Source organism: Anomaloglossus baeobatrachus, chromosome 9, assembly GCF_048569485.1.
Source record: "Anomaloglossus baeobatrachus isolate aAnoBae1 chromosome 9, aAnoBae1.hap1, whole genome shotgun sequence".
NCBI classification, from domain to species: domain Eukaryota; kingdom Metazoa; phylum Chordata; class Amphibia; order Anura; family Aromobatidae; genus Anomaloglossus; species Anomaloglossus baeobatrachus.
The window spans coordinates 77,300,313-77,326,178 of NC_134361.1; the positions used below are offsets into that span (position 1 = coordinate 77,300,313).

Sequence of the window (25,866 nt, forward strand, 5' to 3'; positions counted from 1 at the left end):
TCAATGATAATCCTGTGAGAGACATCAAGAGCAGGTCCATTAAAAGGAAGAAAAGGAGAGGACTTGTCACATAAGAGACACAATATGAAGAGAATTAATTGCTATATGTATATATATATATATATTTACATGTATATATAGAGAGACAGGGATATATACCCATAAAACAGCATATAAGATCAATCAGAGGGTAAATTCATGGGACAAGGGCACGGAGTATAGAAAAACAAGAAATAAAGATTGACAAATCAGCATAAACAAATTACCTGGGTGAGAGGAAGTATAGTAAGATCCTATGGGTAAAGGGTAAAATACCGCTATGTGAGGAACTAGAGAAAGAACCAGAGACAAAAAAGATAATTATGGTGGACATAAGCATAATTAATTCAATGAAGAAAAAAACCCATAGAAAGTGCTGCAGTGTGGTGTTACCTGTATCCAGGTGTAGTCAGCGGTGAAATGTGGAGAAACAAGATCGCAGTGGAGTTTTTAAAGCGAGAGGGGCGGGACATGCTGAGTGATTTCCTTATTGTGAAATGCATGGTGGAGCGCATGGCGTGCATGCGCAGTGAGACAGGAAAGTGCGTGCATGCGCAGTGAAAAGGATGAGATAGCGGTGTGTTTAAGACCCAGAGCTCCATGGAGACGACGGTAAACAACAGCGTGTCTATAAGGGAGGAGGAGGAGAGGAAGAGAAACCATGAACAAAGCAAATTATGATAGATTATGAGGCTAGTACTTGATATGACAATATCATGAGAATATATATAAAGAACATTATATAAGGAGAGAATGGGCAACATAATGAAAATAAGGAGCAAACATTATGAGGAAATATCAGGAAATAACAGGAATAAACAATATGCATGTAAATATGCATGTACAGTTAGGTCCAGAAATATTTGGACAGTGACACAATTTTCGCGAGTTGGGCTCTGCATGCCACCACATTGGATTTGAAATGAAACCTCTACAACAGAATTCAAGTGCAGATTGTAACGTTTAATTTGAAGGTTTGAACAAAAATATCTGATAGAAATTGTAGGAATTGTCACATTTCTTTACAAACACTCCACATTTTAGGAGGTCAAAAGTAATTGGACAAATAAACCAAACCCAAACAAAATATTTTTAGTTTCAATATTTTGTTGCGAATCCTTTGGAGGCAATCACTGCCTTAAGTCTGGAACCCATGGACATCACCAAACGCTGGGTTTCCTCCTTCTTAATGCTTTGCCAGGCCTTTACAGCCGCAGCCTTCAGGTCTTGCTTGTTTGTGGGTCTTTCCGTCTTAAGTCTGGATTTGAGCAAGTGAAATGCATGCTCAATTGGGTTAAGATCTGGTGATTGACTTGGCCATTGCAGAATGTTCCACTTTTTTGCACTCATGAACTCCTGGGTAGCTTTGGCTGTATGCTTGGGGTCATTGTCCATCTGTACTATGAAGCGCCGTCCGATCAACTTTGCGGCATTTGGCTGAATCTGGGCTGAAAGTATATCCCGGTACACTTCAGAATTCATCCGGCTACTCTTGTCTGCTGTTATGTCATCAATAAACACAAGTGACCCAGTGCCATTGAAAGCCATGCATGCCCATGCCATCACGTTGCCTCCACCATGTTTTACAGAGGATGTGGTGTGCCTTGGATCATGTGCCGTTCCCTTTCTTCTCCAAACTTTTTTGTTCCCATCATTCTGGTACAGGTTGATCTTTGTCTCATCTGTCCATAGAATACTTTTCCAGAACTGAGCTGGCTTCATGAGGTGTTTTTCAGCAAATTTAACTCTGGCTTGTCTTTTTTTTGGAATTGATGAATGGTTTGCATCTAGATGTGAACCCTTTGTATTTACTTTCATGGAGTCTTCTCTTTACTGTTGACTTAGAGACAGATACACCTACTTCACTGAGAGTGTTCTGGACTTCAGTTGATGTTGTGAACGGGTTCTTCTTCACCAAACAAAGTATGCGGCGATCATCCACCACTGTTGTCATCCGTGGACGCCCAGGCCTTTTTGAGTTCCCAAGCTCACCAGTCAATTCCTTTTTTCTCAGAATGTACCCGACTGTTGAGTTTGCTACTCCAAGTATGTCTGCTATCTCTCTGATGGATTTTTTCTTTTTTTTCAGCCTCAGGATGTTCTGCTTCACCTCAATTGAGAGTTCCTTAGACCGCATGTTGTCTGGTCACAGCAACAGCTTCCAAATGCAAAACCACACACCTGTAATCAACCCCAGACCTTTTAACTACTTCATTGATTACAGGTTAACGAGGGAGACGCCTTCAGAGTTAATTGCAGCCCTTAGAGTCCCTTGTACAATTACTTTTGGTCCCTTGAAAAAGAGGAGGCTATGCATTACAGAGCTATGATTCCTAAACCCTTTCTCTGATTTGGATGTGAAAACTCTCATATTGCAGCTGGGAGTGTGCACTTTCAGCCCATATTATATATATAATTGTATTTCTGCACATGTTTTTGTAAACAGCTAAAATAACAAAACTTGTGTCACTGTCCAAATATTTCTGGCCCTGACTGTATATATATATATACACACTAGAGATATGTAATGTCATAATCAACCTGAATATGTACCAATTCGGTGCGAAGATAAGGCGGACCTCAAATCTCCATTTAATGTTAATGATATTCGTACTCCCTGTTGAGACCATGGGGGGACAGGGTGTTAAGTGTATGGATCCAATAGGATTCTCTATTTTTTAACATCCTCACCCTGTCGCCGCCACGTCTCAACGGGGGAACGTGTTCAAGGACTTGAAAACGAAGCTGAGAGATGGTATGCCCGCACTGGAGAAAATGGTGAGGAATGGGTAACATTGTCAACTTGCATCTGATGGTAGATTTATGTTTTCCTATGCGGTCTCGGACATGCTGGATTGTCTCCCCAACATATCCGAGACTGCACGGACACTTGATCAAATAGACCACATACGTAGTATCGCAAGTGAAAAAAAATCTTTAATATGAAAAGAACAGGGAGCAGGCAGAGAGGAGGCAATGAACAATCCGGGGTCAAAAAACTTAGATAAAAACACAAGCCAAGAGCACAACTGTAGAACCAGAGAGTACGACTGTCGAGGTTCTGGGAGAGCATGCTCAGTAATGAAACAGCAATTACCAGGAAGGTGGAACACCTGAGTAATCAGCACTTCTCAGAACTTGCCTGGAATCCTATGCTGTCAATCAACCTGTAAGCTAGTGCTCAAAGAAACACAGCAGGCTATCTCCAAATGCAAGATACTCTGCACAAAGGAAACACGTCACTACCACCTCTGATGTTCAGGAAGGCGCAGCAGAACATCACCTGTGTGCAAGATGCCCTGCACAGAAGAATTGTGACAGATTCTTAAGTTAAGAGTATACAACTCGTTGACTAGGTTACTGGCTAATGTGGCCGGTTATATAAGTAAGGAGCGCACGCCTCTTGCAAGTTGTCTGCTTTTAAGCTTGCATGCATCGCTCTGAAGAAGGCTGGATTGTTGGATTCGGCCTGCCTCAGACTCCTTATGCTTATTGCATGTTGCAAATGCAAAGCTACCTGTTCTAGAAGCATGGAAGATTGCTCAGTTTGGACCAGAAGAGCCAGAGGCACGACAATGTCACTGGTACAGTTTGCCACTTCTCAGAAGAAGGAATATTTGAACAACCTGTTCACAAACGCATTGTGAAGACTGTGATTACCAGCCAATGAAACTACCAAATTGACAGGACTTAAAAGGAATCTGTCAGGAGGTGTTTTCTACCTCATTTTAGAGTAGCATAATGTAGAAAAAGAGACCTTCGTTCAATGATATGTCACTTAGCTAACTGGGTACAGCAGTTGTGACACAGTCAGAGTTTTCAGATGTAGTGTGCAGCAGAGCTTAGAAAACTAACCCCGCCCCCACCACAGCTTTCTTTAGGGACATGATCAGTCTAGAACTTTCATGAGCTGTGATAATCTCCTGCTAATAAAAAAATTATTGTAAGTAAACAACAGCACACAGCCGAATAAGTGACATGTCAATGACATCTGTGACTCAGCCTCCATCTCCTGCTGTTCTCAGATTACATAGCAAAAATCTGCTTACAGATTCCCTTTAATGTGCTAAAATAAGTCTTGACACAATTTTGACAAAGAAGAAGGTGATAAGCCGCAAAGAAGCCTGACCATTCGTAGCCTGACCACTCTCCATGTCTGGGAGCAATGCTGCTTAGATTTTGTAGCAGCCACTTTTCCTGTATGCTTCCAAGTCCTTCTTCTGATATTCATTTTTTTATTTACATAAAAGAAAAAAAGCGACATTTTCATCAGTGTAATTTTGCCCCATTTTCAGTCAGTGTATCCATTTTTTTTGCATCCAACATTTCCTGCAGTCATTTTAAAGTATATGATGGCAGAACTCTAAATTCTGCTCTGTGTGATTTGCATGCTTCTGGCCACATTCAAACTAGACTTGCCTAGCTTAATACAAGTGAATAGAGAGAAGCCAAGCACAGCTAGTTGTCATATGACCGTGTGGCGCCCTCGACAAGCCAGGACGTCACAGGTACTGCAACAACACACCCCACACCCCGGTTAGGCACATCAGTCACACACACAAATCCTTGTTGCCTCCCCCCAGGGGCTGGTGTCCACACCAGGTGGGGTGGAGTCAGGCGGTTGTCTCCACCCACCGAGGAGTTCACAGTCCTGGAGGCGGGAAAGGAAGAGAGAGAACAGTTAGGGAGAGTGAAGTGGAAGGAGTGAAGTGGTAGTAGAGGAGCAGTTTGACCGTGTCCGGGTACGTGGCCCGGGCACATACAGCAAGGTTGGCAGACGGTGGTGACCGTCTGCAGGAGAGGCCGATTGACGCATAACTGTAAGGACCGGGGACGGCCGGTGGCCTGCCGGAACCAAACCGGCGAGCGAAGAGAAGCCTGCACCATTCGGCAGGGCTTACGGACCCCGACCAGGCTTGGAGTCGCCGTTAAACCGGTCAAATCCATCAGCGACGGGAACCTCCGGGCTTTCCCAGCAGCAAAGACCCGACTGAAGGCAACCGCTCAACCGTGAAGGGAAATACAGCTACCGCCACAGCTAGAGTTCCCAGGGCCAGAGCCTGCGGGCAAAAAGGGGCTCCTCTGGCAAATACACCGCTAGGGAGTGGGTTACCAAGCCATCGGAGCCTGAAAACACATCACAGATGCAGGGAGAGACAGTCACCGCCAACCTACCAGGAGTGACAACCGCGGCCGGCTGCGGGACCCGTCCATCCAGCCGTTTGTTTTACCAGAGACTCCGTCTACGTCATTGGCTGAGTGAGTACCACTGTGCCGTCTGGCACAGCACTGCCCCAGCGACCCTGCACCTCACCAAACCCTGCCATCCACCTTCCAGTCACCATCACCGGGCCCCGGGACCACCAAATCCTCCTACCCACGGAGGGGAGAGAAAAACATCTCAGCTGCTCCCTGTCATCGCTCCCGGGATCCCCGTCCAGAGCAGCGGTGGTGTCCCAACCTCACCACAACCGTGGGTGGCATCATGGACTAAATTCCCCAATCCAACCACCCCTTTTTCACTCACGGGCGAGGAGCGCCGCTCGAGTCCCCGGATCCGACCCACCGCTCGAGCCACCGAGCAGCAGCAGCAGCAGTCGGACCCGAGCCGCGAGCGCGGTCGAGCAGCGCACCCCCCGCCCGCGACAACCGCATGTGTGCAAAGTGCATACTTAAAGTTATATCATTGCCCACTCTCACCTGCAACACCTGAAAAATATTAAAATTTGAGAGTCCTCAGTGATTGATATCTTTTATTGGCTAACTGAAAAGATGGTAATAAACAGCAAATGTGATGCTACCACCAGGGTGATCTGGTACTCAAGCAGGATAGAGTGCATCTAAGTGTAATTAGGTGCAAGCTCACTAGAGGTCACTAGCATCCGCGGAAGGATACAACAGAATGGTTGATCAAGCAGGTAAGTGCCGGGAAGTCACGTAGGTACAGAGGAGTAAGCGGAGCTGGAATCAAGTGAGAGCCGAGGATGAGAAAGCCAGGAGGTATCGTCAGGAGCCAGAGGGGAGGAGAGCCCTAGTCAGGTAGCATTCTGGGGTCGGAAACCGAGAGGACAAGTAAGTATAGAGGAGGGATGGGATAACAAAGCAGAAAGGGAGACAGGGAGGTAAGACAAGACAGGAAGGACGGAGGTCAGGGAAAGGAGTACTAGGTAGCGGGCAGGATCACAACAGACTCACAGGAACCAGAAGTGCACACTGCAGATCAATAACTATCACTGGCGGCGTACCGAGGAAAACAGTTCAAAGATAAGGCAGCATGACCCCCGGAAGAAGGCATAAGAGAATACACTTCTCCCATTGGATCTAACTCTGGAGAATGCAGAGAGCAGGAAGACAAACACATACATTTTTTCTGCACAAGCAGAGCCATACGTGAATCATGACAGCAAGCTTTCAAGACTTCTCAGGTCTCTTTATCAGACAAGGTATAATAGAAAGATACTTGTGAATCCTGACAGTGTGCGCTCTACACCACACATAGAGTGACTGCAGACTTTTATTAGCAAATTGGATAACCCCTTTAAAGATATTTAGAATATTATATTTAGTATAAAATATGGGCAACTGGGATACATCAATTTGAAGAATGCACATGTGTGTAACTGACTCCAGATGTTTCCACTATGAGTGAGATACTTAAGTACAATAGCAAGTCTGCCAAGCAGAAAGGTAATGCCCAATAGTCCAAAATTAATCAATATAAATAGCAGGGACTAAAACATAACTTTTAATCTAGTAATTCAATAAAATTAGTAATATTAAAGTGCTTGTGCATAGATAGTGCAACGAACAAAAAGCCACATGGTAACAAAAAGGTTTAATCTCACCCACACTTCATCCATGGACTGGACTTATACACTGGTCCTTAGAGACAGGGTCAACGGTCGGAAGAGTAGGGTAGACAAGTATGATGAGAAACCCCTGTCGTGCCCCGTGAATAAGCTTCCGCCCTGACAAGGGCAGCAACCAAATAAGATGTCTGCCCCGCAACCAAAAAGGTGTAAATCCTCCCGACGCGTTTCCCTCTCAATACCGAGAGTTCCTCAGGGGAGACGGAGGAAAAAATATATATATTAGATGATCAACCTGCAGTGGCAGGGATCAGCACAGGCAGATAACCCATATGTACTGGGCAAATGGTGGCGCCACCACGAAGCTTATTCACGGGGCACGACAGGGGTTTCTCATCATACTTGTCTACCCTACTCTTCCGACCGTTGACCTTGTCTCTAAGGACCAGTGTATAAGTCCAGTCCATGGATGAAGCGTGGGTGAGATCAAACCTTTTTGTTACCATGTGACTTTTTGTTCGTTGCACTATCTATGCACAAGCACTTTAATATTACTAATTTTATTGAATTACTAGATTAAATTATTAGATTATGTTTTAGTCCCTGCTATTTATATTGAGATACTTAAGTCCATATTATTTGAGATGAATGAAATATTCTCTTTATTGTTAATGATTTACAGTGAGAGCTTATCAAAAATAAACTGCGACCCTTTGAAAAAATTAATGTTTTGTTTCGTAATTCTTTGTACTTTAACCAAAACCTTTCTTGAAATCTTGTCCAATCGATAGTATCTTTTTGGAGTAATTGTAAATTTATTTTGATTTACTTCAAAGTTTCCAACAGCTATGTACTTGCCATCTTCTGCTCCAGTACTGGCTCTGCACCACCTCTAGTCTTTGTAGACAGGCTGCAGCGGTGACATCAGCAGCACTGCAGCCAATTACTCGACTTATGTGCTTGTGCTGTTTACATTAGCTGAATGGCTGAGTCCAGTGATTGGCTGCAGCAGTAAAATAAAGTCAACGGTGCAGTCGGTCCACAAAAACAGAAGGCAGTTGTGAAGAGCCAATGCTGGAGGAGGGGATGGTAAAGTAAAATCTGCTTATTTTTACTTCTATTTTTAGCCTATGAATCAGAAAAATTAAGTCCTGAAAAACCCTATCGAGACGATGGACCATGAATGAAAGCATGAGGAGAACTAGAGGTACAAGCAAATGTTAGGGGACGTCACAGACCATCACGAGTAGAGACGTCTTTTAAATATATTGGAAAAATGACCATTTGTTGGAAATAAGAATAATTTTTCTCATACTTAAGGACTAATAAACAATGTGGTCAAAACCAAGATTACAAGAAGAGTTATCACCTTCACTTACTGTGTCACATGTAAATCATCATTGTAAGGCTGGGGCCATATGTATGGGGACTACTGCGATCCTTGCATGACACTCGGCTCACTCCGGCAGCACAGCGGGAGCCGAGTGTCATTGCAACTGAGGTCCGATCGTGCAATCAGACCACAGCTGCAGGGGACAGGCCAGCACTGTGATGAGGGGAGGGCCGGCTCTGAGGAGGGGCGGGTCAGCGCTGAGGAGGAGAGGGAGGGATTTATCTCCCTCTCTCCTCCGTTGCCGGCTATTGCCATTCTCGCCCTGCACTCACAGTACACCGGTGTACTGTGAGTGCAGTGCGATGTTTCTCTCGCCCCATAGACTTGAATGGGTGCGAGAGAAAGAGGATCGCATTCCACCCACAGCATGCTGCGACTGTTTTCTCGGTCCGAATAGGGCTGAGAAAATAATCACTCATGGGAGCTGCCCCATAGAGTAATATTGGTCCGAGTGGAATGCGGTGTTTTATCGCATTCCACTCGCTCCGATTTTCATGCTGTGTGTCTCAGGCCTATGGCTGTGTTCACACCACCATATTTTCTATCCATGGTCAGATGACAAATTTTTATTTTACACTTGTCACTTCCATATTTTGGATGAAACATGCTTATTTCAAGTTTATGTGTGCCGAAAAAAAAATAGATCCCATACAGATCAATGGCATTGCCTCCAAATTTTAAAGATACATTACAATTCTTTAACATAAGAAACTGTATTTTTCTTGTAAATTTTATTCAATGTGTGTTTATAAAAGAAAAAAAAAAGCCTTACAGATTGCATAGTTATAAAAAAATCAGTTGTTATTTTTGGATGAAAATCAGACATTTTTATTTACGCTTGTGTGAACTTAGCCTAACAGACAGTTGGTTTTGTAAATCATATAATTGTAATTATCACTTGTGTAATACAAACACAAGTTATCTGGTAGGTCTAAATTGAAAAGCAACATTTATGTGATAAGGTTAGTGCAACGTATCAGTCAAGAGAATAATGTAGAAATAGTCAATAAATATCTCCAGCAACTCAAACATTTGCTAATAAGATTGCACCAGCTTCATTGTCTTCTGTAAATTTAATGCAAAAGGTGATGGATGGAAGTTGAATCATTTACTTTTTAAAGAGAGATGAAATATTGCACCTCACATTGAAACTCTTGTAACATACTGTATGTATTTTGGCATACAGTACTGGTAAAAAGTTTGCATATGCCAGTGCATGTGTGACGCCCCTGAACTAGTCATGGTGTCCCAGGATACTGCACCCTCTTTTGCCCTTTGGTGCAGGACTCATCCCCCATGGTTCTGGGATCCCAAACGTTGGTATTGCTCCATCAGCACTCAAATCCTAGTCACACCTCACACCACACCCTGTCAGGCACACCAGTGGGTGGTCCAGCTGGAAAAGGGCCACTCGCCTAGGGCTCAGGCAGATTGGTGGGAGGGAGGAAGTCAGAGAGAGGAAGGGGAGAGCAAAGCTTAGTCAGTGCAGTAGTAGCTCCCAAAGAGTGAGGAGCTGGGAGTTAGAGCTTCCTGGGGACTTTTGGCTAGGTCGCAGCCGGTGGTATGGGACCGGAGGAGTCGGAGACCTGGCCGCAGGATATTGGAGAAGGGTGCCCGGCTTATTTTAGGAGAACGGCTGGCACCGAAGTACCTAGTAACCGAACTGGTACCAAGAGCACAGCAGGGTACTGGACCCTAGGTCAGGGAGTAGCTTCTCGCAACCTGATAATTAACCTGTGGAGGATAGTCTCTTTATGAACTTTCCCCAAGAGCTCAGAGATCGAAGGCATCAACACAAAGAGGGGGATAGGGCTTTCCAGCTTATGCTGACCACTGAAATCCCAAGTGTCAGCTATTGAGAGCACGGCTTCACTACTTAACAGTGGGGAGCGGGACCCCGACAGCTTCAAGCAGAGGGGTCATACAGAACATCTAAAATACAGTGCATGGAGGCAAGGTACAGACCATCAGTAATACCAACGGGAGCGGACTCATGGACGAGCTCCCCTGAAGTAGCAGCGACACCCAGAGACTTAGTTTACCTCTGTGTCAGAGTCTGCTTTCTGTTCGCATCCATACCACCATGGCCTGAGTGAGTACGCTGTCCTCCCCTGCTTCCAATCTGCACCACGCTCCCCTACTCCTCATCATCACGAGTCCCGGGGCCTCCCCTACCCGTGGAGGGAACGTCATCTGGCTGCCCCTCTCCATCTCCCCCGGTTACTCCAATTGGCAGCGGTGGTACTCCCCTTACCGCAAACCACGGGTAGCATCACAAACTCTTCTCCACTGTAAATACCCCCTTCATTTGAAGTGGCCGCGAGCCCCTGGGTCTGGAGACCCTCAAGCCACGGTAACCCCCGGATCCGAGCGGTTCAACCGCTGCAGGGGCGGCACACATGCAATGGTTTTCCTTGTTCTTATTGGAATGTGCATGTTGTTGATTCAGATTGAAGCTAACAAACTCTCGAAGGAACCCATAAGAAAACAAGCAGTAAAGAAACATACGAAACAAACAATAATATGTATTTTACTTTAGATTCCTCAAAGTACCCTCTGTTAAGGCTGCTTTACACCAGACAATCTATCGTGCGATAGATCGTCGGGGTCACGGTTTTTGTGACGCACATCCGGCATCACTGGCGATGCCGGCATGTGTGACACCTCCTAGCGACGCAGTATCGCTCACAAATCGTGAGTCGTGTACTGGTCGCTAGGTTCCATAATATCATTTAATTTAGTTGTTCATCGTTTCCGTGGTAGCACACGCCGCTCCGTGTGACACCCCGGGAACGATGAACAGCAGCTCACCAGCGTCACGCGGCCGCCGCCGGCTATGTGAAGGAAGGAGGTGGGCGGGATGTTTACGTCCCGCTCATCTCCGCCCCTTCGCTTCCATTGGCCGGCGGCCGTGTGACGTCGCTGTGACGCCGAACGTCCCTCCCACTCCAGGAAGTGGACGTTCGCCGTCCACAGCGTGGTCGCACGAGAGGTAAGTACGTGTGACGGGGGGTTACCGACTTTGTGCGACACGGGCAGCGATTTGCCCGTGATGCAAAAAGGACGGGGGTGGGTACGATCGATTGTGAAATTGCACAATCGGTCGTACCGTGTAAAGCAGCCTTTAGGCCTCAGTCACACGTCAGTGATTCTGGTACGTATGTGCTAGTTTTTATACGTACCAGAATCAGATCCATTATAATCAATGGGTCTGTGCGCACATCAGTGATTTTTCACTGACCGTGTACATTGAAAATAAAAAACATTTTATACTCACCTTCTCCAGTGAAGCTGTCTCCGACCTCAGCTGACCTCAGTAACTGTAGCGGAGGTGGAAACACAGCAGAGCCGAAGACTTCAGCACCACGGACAGCAGGAGCAGGGACAGGTGAGTTTGTGCAATCACAAATTACGGATTGCACATGGATAACCCACGTGTGCCGTGAATCATGGCACACAGAGGGACATGCGTTTTTTTACTCTGATGACAGCTTTACATATCATTGGCATTGTCTCAAGCAGTTTTTTCAGGAAATGATCTGGAATAGCTTGCTAACAGCCTTGAAGGTGTTCCTAAAGGGGTTGAGCACTTGTCAGCTGCTTTCCCTCCACTCTGCTGTCAAACTCATTCCAAAAAATAGCAATTGGGTTGAGGTTGCGTGATTTTAGAGATCATGAGATCTGATGCAGTCTACATGCATCTCCTTCTTGATCCCTTATATTGCATGGAATTGTATTTTGGATCATTGTCCTGTTGCATCACAAATGATGAACTCACTAAGTGCCAGCCAGTTAGAATGACATGGTGTTGCAGAATCCTGTGGTAGCCATGGTCATAAATCTGGCTTAAATTTGCAATAAATTGGTATATCCTGATATCCTGGGTTAGAACAGTTATGTGCAATAGGGCTTAGCATGGTATGCATTTGCAAAACACATCTGATGACCACAAACACTTTCTTAAGGGTGGTGATTAAAGATGAGTGGATTGATCTGTGGAAGATCAAACTCAAGTTAAATTTCCTAAAATTCCTGGTTTCATGTGAATTTGGACAATATTGGATTTTATTTGTTGATCTCAAAAAAAGAAACGTGTCCAATGTTACTGTTACTCAGAGGGGTGCTTGAAATTGCAACCAATAGTGGTGTGAGTGTGCCAGATATGGCAATATTGAATAAATGAGTGGGAACCCTTGGACTTAAGCATACTATTTATAAGGGATGGGACCACAAGGCCCCAGTGTGCTTCTTGTGGAGAAGGTTTGGCAATCATCATACTCGTGATTGGTAGATTCAGAGTGTCACTACTGGGATGGGGTAGGTGGGCACTTGCAACCATTTCACAGAGTTGAATGTGGCTTTCAATTTAAGAACATTTGGGGATTGTTGCCATAAAGTCACAAAAGAGCCCAAGTAAACTTATAGAAAACTTGAGGTCTCTCTCACATTAGCTATTGGTAATGTTTTTGCTTCCACAATCAAGAGAACACTGAAAACAATGGTATGCAGGACAGGATTGCAAGGAGAAAGACACTGCTATTCCAAAAAGAACATTGCTAGGAGTCTGTAGTTTGTAAAGATCAACTGGACAAGCCAGAAGACCATTGGATAAATGAGACCAAAATAGAGCTTTTTGGTTTAAAGAGTAAAGCGGGCTTTACACGCTGCGATATCGGTCCCGATATCGCCAGCGTGGGTACCCGCCCCCATCTGTTGTGCGACACGGGCAAATCGCTGCCCGTGCCGCACAACATCGCCCAGACCCGTCAAACATACTTACCTGCCCGGCGACATCAATGTGACCGGTGAATGGAGGTGGTCCGTGCGGCGTCACAGCGACGTCACTGAGCGGCCTCCCAATAGCAGCGGAGGGGCGGAGCTGAGCGGGACGTAACATCCCGCCCACCTCCTTCCTTCCGCATAGCGGCCGGGAGGCAGGTAAGGAGAGCTTCCTCGTTCCTGCGGTGTCACACGGAGCGATGTGTGCTGCCGCAGGAACGAGGAACAACCTCGTTACTGCTGCAGTAACGATTTTTGAGAATGGACCCCCATGTCACCGATGAGCGATTTTGCATGTTTTTGCAACGATGCAAAATCGCTCATCGGTGTCACACGTAACGGCATAGCTAATGCGGCCGGATGTGCGTCACCAATTCCGTGACCCCAACGAGTTCGCATTAGCGATGTCGTAGCGTGTAAAGCCCCCTTTACAGTATGTTTATGAGTTAAGACAATGACCCGAAGTCCACAAGTTGTTCTACAAAAAATGGTTAGAAAAAGAATAAAATAAAATAATTTTGTATTTGCCATGTCAAAGTCCTGATATTTATTCTATATAAATGTTGTGGAAGGACCTGAAATGAGCAGTTGATGGGATAAAACATCAACATAACAGATTTAAAGTTGATTTGTAAGGAGGAATGGGCTAAAATTCCATTAAGTCAATGTGCAGGAATAAAATAATTACAAAAAAGATTTAGATGGAGTTGAGAAGGAAGTCACCGCATATACAGAAAACAAAGGATATATGAATGGGCTTCACAATAGAAGTAATGCATAATATAAAAAAATAAAAATGATGATTAGTCAAAATCCGATGTTCTTAGATGACGATACCAGAACTACTTTTCAATCTTAGGTCATAGTTGTGAGGTAGCACGGTCGGCTGCGCAGCAGAAGACACGGGATCCAGGCATTAAGGTTCACAGCACACGGTTTTAACCCCTTCACGACCGCGGGCCGTAAAATTACGTCCTATTTTAACGTGACTTAACGACCAGGGACGTAATTTTACGGCCTAAACTTCATTTGATTGCCGTGGCCATAGCAACGGCTTTCAAATGATGTCCCCTGCTGTTTCTTACAGCAGGGGACCTTTGCTTGACCCCAGGGGGGGTGGCATCGCCACCCCCTATCGACGATCGATGTGATTGGCTGTTCAAATCTGAACCGCCAACCACATCGATCGCACTAATTTCGGCAAAAATAATGCCCGAATTAGTGTGATCCTGTGAGATCCAGCTATGAGATGCCGCAGCTGCTGCAGCATATCATAGGTGGACCTCAAACATGCCGCCCCCAGCCCCTGCAGCACTGATTGGAGCGATCGTGCTATGACGCGCAATCGCTCCAATCAGTGTGCAGTGGGGCGGTCTGATCTGCCGGTGGCCGCCCTCCTCAGGCCTGTGCTGCTCTGGGGACCCTCCCCCAACATGTCTGCAGCGTGGTGTGGCTGGTACTTTTGGTACCACGCCACCGCTGCTGCCGCCGCAGACGCCGCCTCTGCTGTCACCGCGCCATCTCCAAAGGTAAGTATTGCGCTCCGGCGATGGCCCCTGCGCGCTCCCGTGAAGGCCCCTGCGCGCTCCCGTGAAGGCCCCTGCCCGTGCCCCCCCCGATCTGCCCCCCTACGCCTCGATCTGCCCCCCCTACGCCACGATTTGCCCCCCGGCATCCCGATCTGCTCCCCACGCGATCTGCCTGCCTCCTCTGTCATCTCTATTCTGCTTCCAAGGTTCCTTCCTTCTGCCTTTGCTTCTCCGCCCCCTCTGCTCTCCCTCTAACCCCCCCCATCTGCCCCCCCTCTGCCCCCCCCTCTCCCCATCCCCCCCTGCCCCCCCCCGACGTCCTCTTACCTGCCTTCACGGGTCGTCCGAGGTCTTCACTGGCCCGATCACATCTGCCTCCATCGCTGGGTCCTTCTGCTGATCTGTCCAACGTCCTGCCTGCTGCTGGTGTAAAGCTGTCTATCTCACTGCCTTCTTGTTCCTCTGCAACTCTTCTGGTCAGTGATCCTCTTGGTACTGTGAGTATAACTTTTTTTTTTTTTTTTTTCTTGTATCCTGTCCATTTTTACACTTCATCTGTCCGTGCGTCCCGCCAAGCGCTGATCAGGGATGCAGATAACGGATCTGCATCCGTGGTCAGTTTTTGGCATGACTTTTTTCCGTATTCGCGACGCTTTTTGTATGGCATCCGTCCGTGCGTCCCGCCGAGCGCTGATCAGGGATGCAGATAACGGATCGGCATCCCTGCTCAATTTTTGGCGTGACTTTTTTTTCCGTATCCCCGACGCTTTTTGTATCGCGACCGTCCGTGCGTCCCGCCGAGCGCTGATCAGGGATGCAGATAACGGATCGGCATCCCTGCTCAATTTTTGGCGTGACTTTTTTTTCCGTATCCCCGACGCTTTTTGTATCGCGTCCGTCCGTGCGTCCCGCCGAGCGCTGATCAGGGATGCAGATAACGGATCGGCATCCCTGCTCAATTTTTGGCGTGACTTTTTTCCGTATTCGCGACGCTTTTTGTATCGCATCCGTCCGTGCGTCCCGCCGAGCGCTGATCAGGGATGCAGATAACGGATCGGCATCCCTGCTCAATTTTTGGCGTGACTTTTTTCCGTATTCGCGACAATTTTTGTATGGCATCCGTCTGTGCGTCCCGCCGAGCGCTGATCAGGGATGCAGATAACGGATCGGCATCCCTGCTCAATTTTTGGCGTGACTTTTTTCCGTATTCGCGACGCTTTTTGTATCGCGTCCGACCGTGCGTCCCGCCGAGCGCTGATCAGGGATGCAGATAACGGATCGGCATCCCTGCTCAATTTTTGGCGTGACTTTTTTCCGTATTCGCGACAATTTTTGTATGGCATCCGTCTGTGCGTCCCGCCGAGCGCTGATCAGGGATGCACATAACATATCTGCATCCATGGTCAATTTTTGGCGTGACTTTTTTTTTTACGTATCCCCGACGCTTTTTTTATCGCATCCGACCGTGCGTCCTGCAGCGGCCGATCAGTGCACTGCGTCTGTGCGTTTGAAAAGTCAAATGGCGCTCCTTCTCTTCTGAGCCCCGCCATGCGCCCAAACAATTACTTTCCACCACATATGAGGTATCTGCGTACTCAGGAGAAAATGCACAATACATTTTATGGTGCATTTTTTCCTGTTACCCTTGTGAAAAAAAAAGCTACTTAATTGAAGCAACCGTTTTGTGGTAAAAATTTTTTTTTTTCTTTTCACGGCTCAACGCTATAAACTTCTGTGAAGCCCCCAGGTGTTCAAAGTGCTCACCAAACATCTAGAAAAATTATTTGAGGGCTCTAGTTTCCAAAATGGGGTCACTTGTGGGGGAGCTCCATTGTTTAGCCACCTCAGGGGGTCTTCAAACCTGACATGGCGTCCGCTAATGAGTGCAGCTAATTTTGCATTTAAATGGCGCTCCTTGCCTTCCGAGCACTGCCGTGTGTCCAAACATTTGATTTCCACCACATATGAGGTATCTGCGTACTCAGGAGAAAATGGACAATACATTTTATGTTGCATTTTTTCCCAATACCCTTGTGAAAAAAAAAGCTACCTAGTTGAAGCAACAGTTTTGTGGTAAAAAAAATTTTTTTTCTTTTCACGGCTCAACGTTATAAACTTCTGTGAAGCCCCCAGGTGTTCAAAGTGCTCATCAAACATCTAGAAAAAATATTTGAGGGCTCTAGTTTCCAAAATGGGGTCACTTGTGGGGGAGCTCCATTGTTTAGGCACCTCAGGGGGTCTTCAAACCCGACATGGCGTCCGCTAATTAGTGCAGCTAATTTTGCATTTAAATGGCGCTCCTTGCCTTCCGAGCACTGCCGTGTGTCCAAACATTTGATTTCCACCACATATGAGGTATCTGCGTACTCAGGAGAAAATGGACAATACATTTTATGTTGCATTTTTTCCCGATACCCTTGTGAAAAAAAAAGCTACCTAGTTGAAGCAACAGTTTTGTGGTAAAAAAAAAAAAATTTTCTTTTCACGGCTCAACGTTATAAACTTCTGTGAAGCCCCCAGGTATTCAAAGTGCTCATCAAACATCTAGAAAAAATATTTGAGGGCTCTAGTTTCCAAAATGGGGTCACTTGTGGGGGAGCTCCATTGTTTAGGCACCTCAGGGGGTCTTCAAACCCGACATGGCGTCCGCTAATTAGTGCAGCTAATTTTGCGTTCAAAAATTCAAATGGCGCTCCTTGCATTCCGAGCACTGCCGTGTGTCCAAACATTTGATTTCCACCACATATGAGGTATCTGCGTACTCAGGAGAAAATGGACAATATATTTTATGTTGCATTTTTTCCCAATACCCTTGTGAAAAAAAAAGCTACCTAGTTGAAGCAACAGTTTTGTGGTAAAAAAATTTTTTTTTCTTTTCACGGCTCAACGTTATAAACTTCTGTGAAGCCCCCAGGTGTTCAAAGTGCTCATCAAACATCTAGAAAAAATATTTGAGGGCTCTAGTTTCCAAAATGGGGTCACTTGTGGGGGAGCTCCATTGTTTAGGCACCTCAGGGGGTCTTCAAACCCGACATGGCGTCCGCTAATGAGTGCAGCTAATTTTGCGTTCAAAAATTCAAATGGCGCTCCTTCCCTTCCGAGCTCCGCTGTGCACCCAAACAATTGATTTTTACCACATATGGGGTATCGGCGTACTCAGGAGAAAATGCACAATAAATTGTAGGGTGCACTTTCTCTTTTCTCCCTTGTGAAAATGAAAATTTTATGGCTAAAGTAACATTTTTGTGTTAAAAAGTAAAATTTTCATTTTTTCCTTCCACATTGCTTTGGTTCCTGTGAAGCACCTAAAGGGTTAATAAACTTTTTGGATGTGGTTTTGAGCAGAGTGAGGGGTGCAGTTTTTAGAATGGGGTCACTTTTGGGTATTTTCTGTCACCTAGGTCTCTCAAAGTCACCTCAAATGTGATGTGGTCCCTAAAAAAAAAATATTTTCTAAATTTTGTTGGAAAAATGAGAAATTGCTGATGAACTTTGACCCCTTCTAACTTCCTAATCCTAACGAAAAAAAAATTTGTTTCGAAAATTGCGCTGATGTAAAGTAGACAAGTGGGAAATGTTATTTAGTAACTATTTTGTGTGACATATTTCTCAGATTTATGGGCATAAATTTTCCAAGTTTGAAAATTGCGAAATTTTCAAAATTTTCGCCAAATTTCCTAAATTTTCACAAATAAACGCAAAAAATATCGGCCTAAATTTACCACTGACATGAAGTACAATATGTCACGAAAAAACAATCTCAGAATCGCCAGGATCCGTTGAAGCGTCCCAGAGTTATAACCTGTCAAACTGACACTGGTCAGAATTGCAAAAAATGGCCCGGTCATTAGGGTGTTTTAGTGGCCGGGGGTGAAGGGGTTAATGTCCAAACAAAAGTCCATAACAAAAATACATGTGCCTCTCCAGCAGAAAACTCAGGGAGTTGTGTTCACTCCCTCACACCCGGCACACCTGCCCTTGTTCCTGATTCTATTTAACCCTTCCTTCAGCCTGTAAGGAAACAGCATTAACCCTATAGTGGATTTACTTTCTATCATGGAGTGAGCACAACCGGGGCGAGACATACCGGCCGTCATAGATAACCCCGGTCACAGTCTCACACCCCCCCCCCCTCAGTTCAAGCGTGCGGGGTTGAACTCCAGCCATCAAACACGGGCCGCGGGACAAGGCATCAGCGTTGCCCTGCAACCCACCGGCCCTATGTTCAACCGTAAACCGGAAGTTCTGCAGAGAAAGGAACCACCGGTAACCCGGGCATTCCGTTCCTTGGCGGACCTCATCCAGACCAGTGGAGAGTGATCCGTCACCAAGCGAAACTGCCGTCCCAGCAGGTAATAGCGTAGGGACTCCAAGGCCCACTTGATCGCCAGGCACTCCTTCTCCACTACGCTATAATTCCGCTCGGGAGGGGTGAGCTTCCTACTTAAGAAGGTGACGGGGTGTTCCTCCCCCTGAACCACCTGAGACAGCACTGCCCCCAGGCCGACCTCCGAGGCGTCAGTCTGTACTATGAACTCCTTCCGGAAATCAGGGTTGACCAGAACGGGCTGTCCGCACAGGACCTCCTTCAGGGCCCGGAAGGAGTCCTCGGCCTGCGGAGTCCAGCGCACCATGACGGACTTCTTGCCTTTGAGAAGGTCCGTCAAGGGGGCTGATAGTCCCGCAAAATCTTTTACAAACCTCCTGTAGTACCCCACGATACCCAGGAAAGCCCTAACCTGCTTCGTGGTCAGGGGTCTAGGCCACTTCTGGATCGCCTCAACCTTGTTAATTTGGGGCTTAATCACTCCTTGGCCTATCACGTAGCCCAAGTAGCGGGCTTCCGTGAGTCCCAATGCACATTTCTTGGGATTGGCTGTCAATCCGGCTGTTCGAAACACGTCCACCACCGCTTGTACCTGTTCCAAGTGAGTCTGCCAATCGGAGCTGTAAATAATGATGTCATCCAGGTACGCTGATGCATACGCCTGGTGGGGTTCCAGCACTAAGTCCATCAACCTCTGGAACGTGGCCGGAGCGCCATGTAACCCAAAAGGCAAGACAACATAGTGGAAGAGACCCTCCGGCGTAACAAAAGCGGTTTTCTCCTTGGTGGACTCCGTTAGTGGCACCTGCCAGTACCCCTTGGTCAGGTCGAGCGTGGTAAAATATCGCGCCTGTCCCAGCCTATCAATCAGCTCATCCACCCGGGGCATGGGGTAGAGATCAACCTTGGATATTTCGTTCAATCTCCTAAAGTCATTGCAGAACCTTAAGGAGCCATCGGGTTTTGGTATTAGGACAATCGGACTAGCCCATTCACTCCGGGATTTTTCGATGACCCCCAGGCGTAACATTGTCTTTACTTCCTCCGATATGGCTTGTCGTCGAGCCTCCGGTACTCGGTATGACTTCAGGCGTACCTTCAGGTGGGGCTCGGTGACAATATCATGTCGTATCAGACTGGTCCTACCGGGCAGCTCGGAGAAGACATCGGGGTTCTGCTGAACCAACCGTCTGGCCTCTCGCCTCTGTGTCTTGGTGAGGGCTTCTCCAATCCTTACTTCCGGTTCGTCCTCTCCGGAGGTCGCTGGAGCCGGATGTGAACGACCCGAAGAGGAGGGAGGTGGGGAAAAAACAGCCATCAGGCTTTCCCGTTCCTGCCAAGGTTTTAATAGGTTGACATGGTATATTTGTTCAGGTTTCCGCCTACCGGGCTGCAATACTTTATAGTTAACCACCCCGACTCTTTCCTTTATCTCGTAGGGGCCTTGCCACTGAGCCAGGAATTTACTCTCCGCCGTGGGGATTAATACCAACACCCGATCCCCGGGTTTAAAGGTCCGCACGGTGGCTTGTCTATTGTAGCGGCCGCTTTGCGCGGCCTGAGCCTCCTGTAAATGCTCCTTCACAATTGGCATGACCGCGCTTATGCGGTTCTGCATACCCAAAATGTGTTCGATCACACTTTTATGGGGGGTGGGCTCTTGTTCCCATGTTTCCTTTGCCAGGTCCAACAATCCCCGGGGATGTCGCCCGTATAACAATTCAAAAGGCGAAAACCCCGTGGATGCCTGTGGCACCTCTCGTATGGCAAACATCAAATAGGGAAGCATCATATCCCAGTCTTTCCCGTCTTTTGAAATCACCCTTCTTAGCATGGTTTTCAGGGTTTTATTGAAACGCTCGACTAAACCGTCCGTTTGAGGATGATACACAGACGTACGCAACTGCTTGATCTGGAGTAGCCGGCATAGCTCTTTGGTCACTTTAGACATGAATGGGGTCCCCTGATCCGTAAGGATCTCCTTGGGCAACCCCACCCGGCAGAACACAGCAAACAACTCCCGAGCTATAAGCTTTGCTGCAGTATGTCTGAGAGGTATCGCCTCGGGATACCGGGTGGCATAGTCAACGATCACTAGGATGTGTTGGTGCCCTCGAGCGGACTTTACGAGGGGCCCCACCAGATCCATCCCTATCCGTTCAAAAGGGACTTCTATAATGGGTAACGGTACCAACGGACTGCGAAAATGGGTCAGGGGGTGCGGTAAGCTGACACTCCGGTCAGGTTTCGCAGAACCGTTTTACCTCCCCAAAGACCCCGGGCCAATAGAACCTTTGCAATATTCGCTCCTGCGTTTTCTTGACCCCTAGGTGGCCACTCATCAGGTGTTTATGAGCCAAGTCGAGGACCCGCCGGCGATGCGGCTGGGGCACCACCAACTGTTCTACCCCCACGCCCCGTATTTCATCTACCCGGTAGAGTAAATCCTGTTTAAGAGCGAAATGGGGGTACGTTACCTGGGCACCGGGCAGCTGTGCCACCCCGTCAACTACTGTCACCCGACTCCGAGCATGTATTAACGTAGGGTCCTGCAGTTGGGCTGTCCCAAACGTATCCGGGGACGCCTCCAACTCCGGGATGGGCTCGACCGTCTCAGCCTCTCCTGCCAATACCTCTAGGGGCGACCTATCGGGTTCACACTCTGTCCCTATCATGGTGACCCCTACGGCAGGTGTCCCGGATTCAGGATTGTAGGGCTCAGGTCCCGGACCGACCAATATCTGAGGGGACTTAGGGGGTCCCCTCCATAAAGTCCAAAAATAGGGCAGATCCCTTCCTAGGATCACGTCATAAGGAAGAGTGTTAAGAAGTCCCACCTCATGTTGCACCTGACCGCAAGGTGCTGTGATGGTGACAATCCCCGTGGGATAGTCGCGGCGGTCCCCATGTATGCAAACCACCCCCACGGTGCGTCCTGTGGCCTTTACTTTAGCCCTCAAGGTGGATCGCACAAGGGTCACTAAGCTTCCGGAATCCAACAATCCTGTAACCGGACATCCATTCACCTGTATTTGGCACAAGGGGGCTCCGTCTCTGGGGAGACCAGGTCAGCGGTACACACCACCTGAGCATACATTGAACCCCGCCGGGTAACCCCACAATCCATGGGCTCCGTGGTGAGTGGACACTGGGCTTCCATATGTCCCACCCACTGGCACCGCCAACATCTAATGGGGACGGAAACCCCCTTGACGGGTTGTCGTTTAGGGTACAGAACCTTCCGGACCTCAGGAATGGCGGCCGCGGCCTCAGACGGGACAGTAGGGGACTCCTGCACCGTTGTCAGCGGTGGGTCCTTGGCCCTAGGCTTGGAGGGGCCGGACCGACGGGCGGTACGCAAAGTCTCAGTGTCCCGTATCAAGTCCTGCGTAGCCACATGCCGCTCTACCAGGGACACTAATTGGTCCAGGGTACTCGGGTCACCCTGTCCGACCCACCGTTGAACGGTGACGGGTAAAGTGCGCACAAAACGATCCACTACTACCCTTTCCACCATTTGCACCGGGCTCAGAGTGTCAGGCTGCAACCACTTTTTTTACAAGATGCAACAAGTCATAGGCCTGGGAGCGTACGGGTTTGGCTTCCTCATAGAACCACTGATTTACCCGCTGAGCCCGTACATAGGTATTCACCCCCAACCGAGCCAGTATGTCGGCTTTCAGGGTCACATAGTCAATGGCGTCCTCGGTACAGAGGTCCAGGTACGCTTTTTGGGGTTCCCCTGTCAGATAGGGCGACAATACCTCAGCCCACTGCGGGGTCGGCAGCTTTTCCCGCTCGGCCACCGCCAGGAACGCTTCCACATCATCCCCCGGGGTCATCTTTTGCAACGCTTGTCTCACCGCTTTCCGGACGCTGCCGTCGTCACCCGGTCCCGGGGTTGTTGCTGCCGGTCCGGCACGGATCGACTTGGCCAGGAGAACCATCTGTTCTTGGTGCCTTTTTCCTGCAATTGCAAGGCTTGCTGCTGACGTGCATTGGCTTGATCCATCTGTTCTTGGAGTTTTTTTTTCTGCACTTGCAAGGATTGGAGCAGGTGTGCATTGGTCTGTTGCTGCTGTGCATTAGCCTGAGCCAAATGCTTTAGTATGTCCTCCATGGTGTCGCCGGGTTTGGGCTGTAGTATAGCCGCTCGAATCCAGGACATGCGCAGCTGGGTCACCAGGGATGGATGCTACACCTCACCGGCTGTCATGCCCGCATTCGCCACCATATGTGAGGTAGCACGGTCGGCTGCGCAGCAGAAGACACGGGATCCAGGCATTAAGGTTCACAGCACATGGTTTTAATGTCCAAACAAAAGTCCATAACAAAAACACATGTGCCTCTCCAGCAGAAAACTCAGGGAGTTCTGTTCACTCCCTCACACCCGGCACACCTGCCCTTGTTCCTGATTCTATTTAACCCTTCCTTCAGCCTGTAAGGAAACAGCATTAACCCTATAGTGGATTTACTTTCTATCATGGAGTGAGCACAACCGGGGCGAGACATACCGGCCGTCATAGATAACCCCGGTCACAGTCTCACACAGTCAACACATACAATAGGGCATAATTCTATCAGTTGCATTGTTTAGAAATACTCTTTTATATACCCTATTAGAACATCGTATGCCTAACTCTTTCTGACAACTAGGTGGGGGCTTGAATTCCCCTCCATTAAATCCATATGCTCTAATAATATAAATAAATATGGGAAATAGGGTGCGTAACGGAGATTCTTCTCTTGAACAATGCTATACAATACATGGCATCGTTGCATCTGGAGTTTCATCATGGTGTTGTACTGTAGAACCTGGTCATGTGGAAAATTCAAAGTGAAATGTTATTGCTGATTGGGAAGAGAAGAAGAGAAGCAAGCTGTAAGGAAACAATGAAGTTTAAAGGAAATCCCAAGTACAAAATTAATTATTTTTACTGCTTATAATGTGCCATCAATGAGAGGTTTAAGACAGGGGTGGAGGCAATATAATCAGAATTAAATGAGGTCAGGTAATCACACAATATCTGTAAAGACCCTTTCTGTAAAATTTCTTTGGAAGGGACAATTCTAGCTTCGTACAGTTGCTGTCATGGCTTAACATTGCAAGAATGAAAATTTTAAAATGCCAGCATGACAACATGGGTGGTGTGTGTGTACTGCCCCGCGGGCTTGGCTGCGACCGCCAAGCCGCTCGGATCCGTGCTCGTACACTGGGTGGTGGCTCGAGCTCCTCACGGACCCGGGGGTCACGTCGCTCTGCAAGGGGGTTGGTGCCACACGCAGGGACTTCAGTGGGGGGAAGTTCCACGGCCGGGGCCGCGGTGGTTTGAAAGGGGTGTAAGTTCGTGACGCCACCCACGGGTTGTGGTGAATAGATGGACACCACCGCTGCCGTTAACTAGGCCTCCCGGGGATGGTGTTGCGCAGCTTGGTGTTGACCCCTCCGTGGGTAGGGGAGTGATGGTCCCGGGGGCCCGAGGGAAGTGCTGAGGCGGGGGAGTGGGTGCGGGCGTATGCTGCTGGGGTGAGGCGCGGTGCGCGGCCCGAAGGCACTGGTGTACTCACTATGACACAATACACTTGAGTCTTTGGTGAACCAAACGGGATGATGAACGGGGCCCGCAGCCGGCTGCAGCTTCTCCCTTGTCAGGTTGGTGGTTTCCGTCTTTCTCCTGCACCTCTTTGTGTGAATGGTTGACTCCTATGCCTAAGCAATGGTAGTCCGCTCCTCGGCTTGCTGGTTGTCGGAAGAGCCCTGTTTTCCCGCAGACGCTGGCTCTTTGGGTCTCTATGCCTTGGTGGTGGCTTTACCCTGTATGGTTGGGCTGTTGTCTTCTAACGGGTCTTGTGTGGCAAAGGACCCACAGTTGATTTGACTCGGCCCTGTCGGTTCGGGGCTTTGCACTGGGTCTGAGTACCCCTCCTGGTGCTCCGGTTTCCAATCGGTTCCCCGGTTCGGTACTGGCGGGACACCGCCCAACCCCTGTCCCTACGGTTCCACCTACTGTAATCCCAGCTCCTGCATGCGGCCACCACCGTCTGCCTCCTTGCCAGAGGTGACTGGGCTCCAACCCAGCCACCTGAGTAGACTATTGGCAGGCCTGGTCACAGGTCTGTCCTTGAACTCAACCTCTCTCCGTCACTGTCAAGACTACTCTCTACTCTGCACTAGAACTTGTGTGTCTTTTCCCGCCTCCAGGCCTGTGAACTCCTCGATGGGCGGAGCCAACCGCCTGGCTCCACCCCCCTGGTGTGAACATCAAACCTGGAGGGTGGTGACAAGGTTTTTAAGTTTGGCTGCTGTCACCTTTTTAGGGAGGGGGTGTGTGTGTGCATGTGTGCATGGGACTACCTGGGACGACCTGACTAGTCCAGGGCGTCACATATCTATGCAATCTAAGATTGTCAGTTCAGTCCTGATAATATCATAATCCGTAGGAACACACCCTACTGTCAAGAAAAATATCCCTTTGTTACTTTACAGATACATTTAATAAAAGAATGGCACTTGTCACAAGGAGGTTTTTGTAAACCTTGGCGACTTCAGGTTCTGTGGAAACTTCAGATTCTTGCCTTCTATGGCTGTTGACCCACAGACTTGTAATTCATAGTCAGGCTAGCAAGAGTTATTCTCTCAGGGACTGCTTGTTAATCTTCTTTGGTCATATGGTGTGGGAGAACTAGTCAGATTTGCTCTCCTTCTATATATACTGGCTGGACGCTTTCATTAATGCCAGCTATAGTTTACCGATACTGGTCTGGAGAGGTGATCCAGACTTAGGCGGGCTTTGCACACTACGACATCGCAGGTGCGATGTCGGTGGGGTCAAATTGAAAATGACGCACTTCCGGCATCCCATGCGACATCGTAGTGTGTAAAGCCTAGATGATATGATTAACGAGCGCAAAAGCGTCGTAATCGTATCATCGGTGCAGCGTCGGCGTAATCCATGATTACGCTGACGCGACAGTCCGATGTTGTTCCTC

The 25,866-nt window shown here is 48.0% G+C and overlaps 1 protein-coding gene across 1 annotated transcript in view; it reads left to right on the top strand.

Moving 5' to 3' along the window:
- The window catches only part of LOC142251211 (melatonin receptor type 1C), a 262,709-nt gene that overhangs the window by 229,426 nt on the left and 7,417 nt on the right, over positions 1-25,866 (top strand). The window lies entirely within an intron of this gene.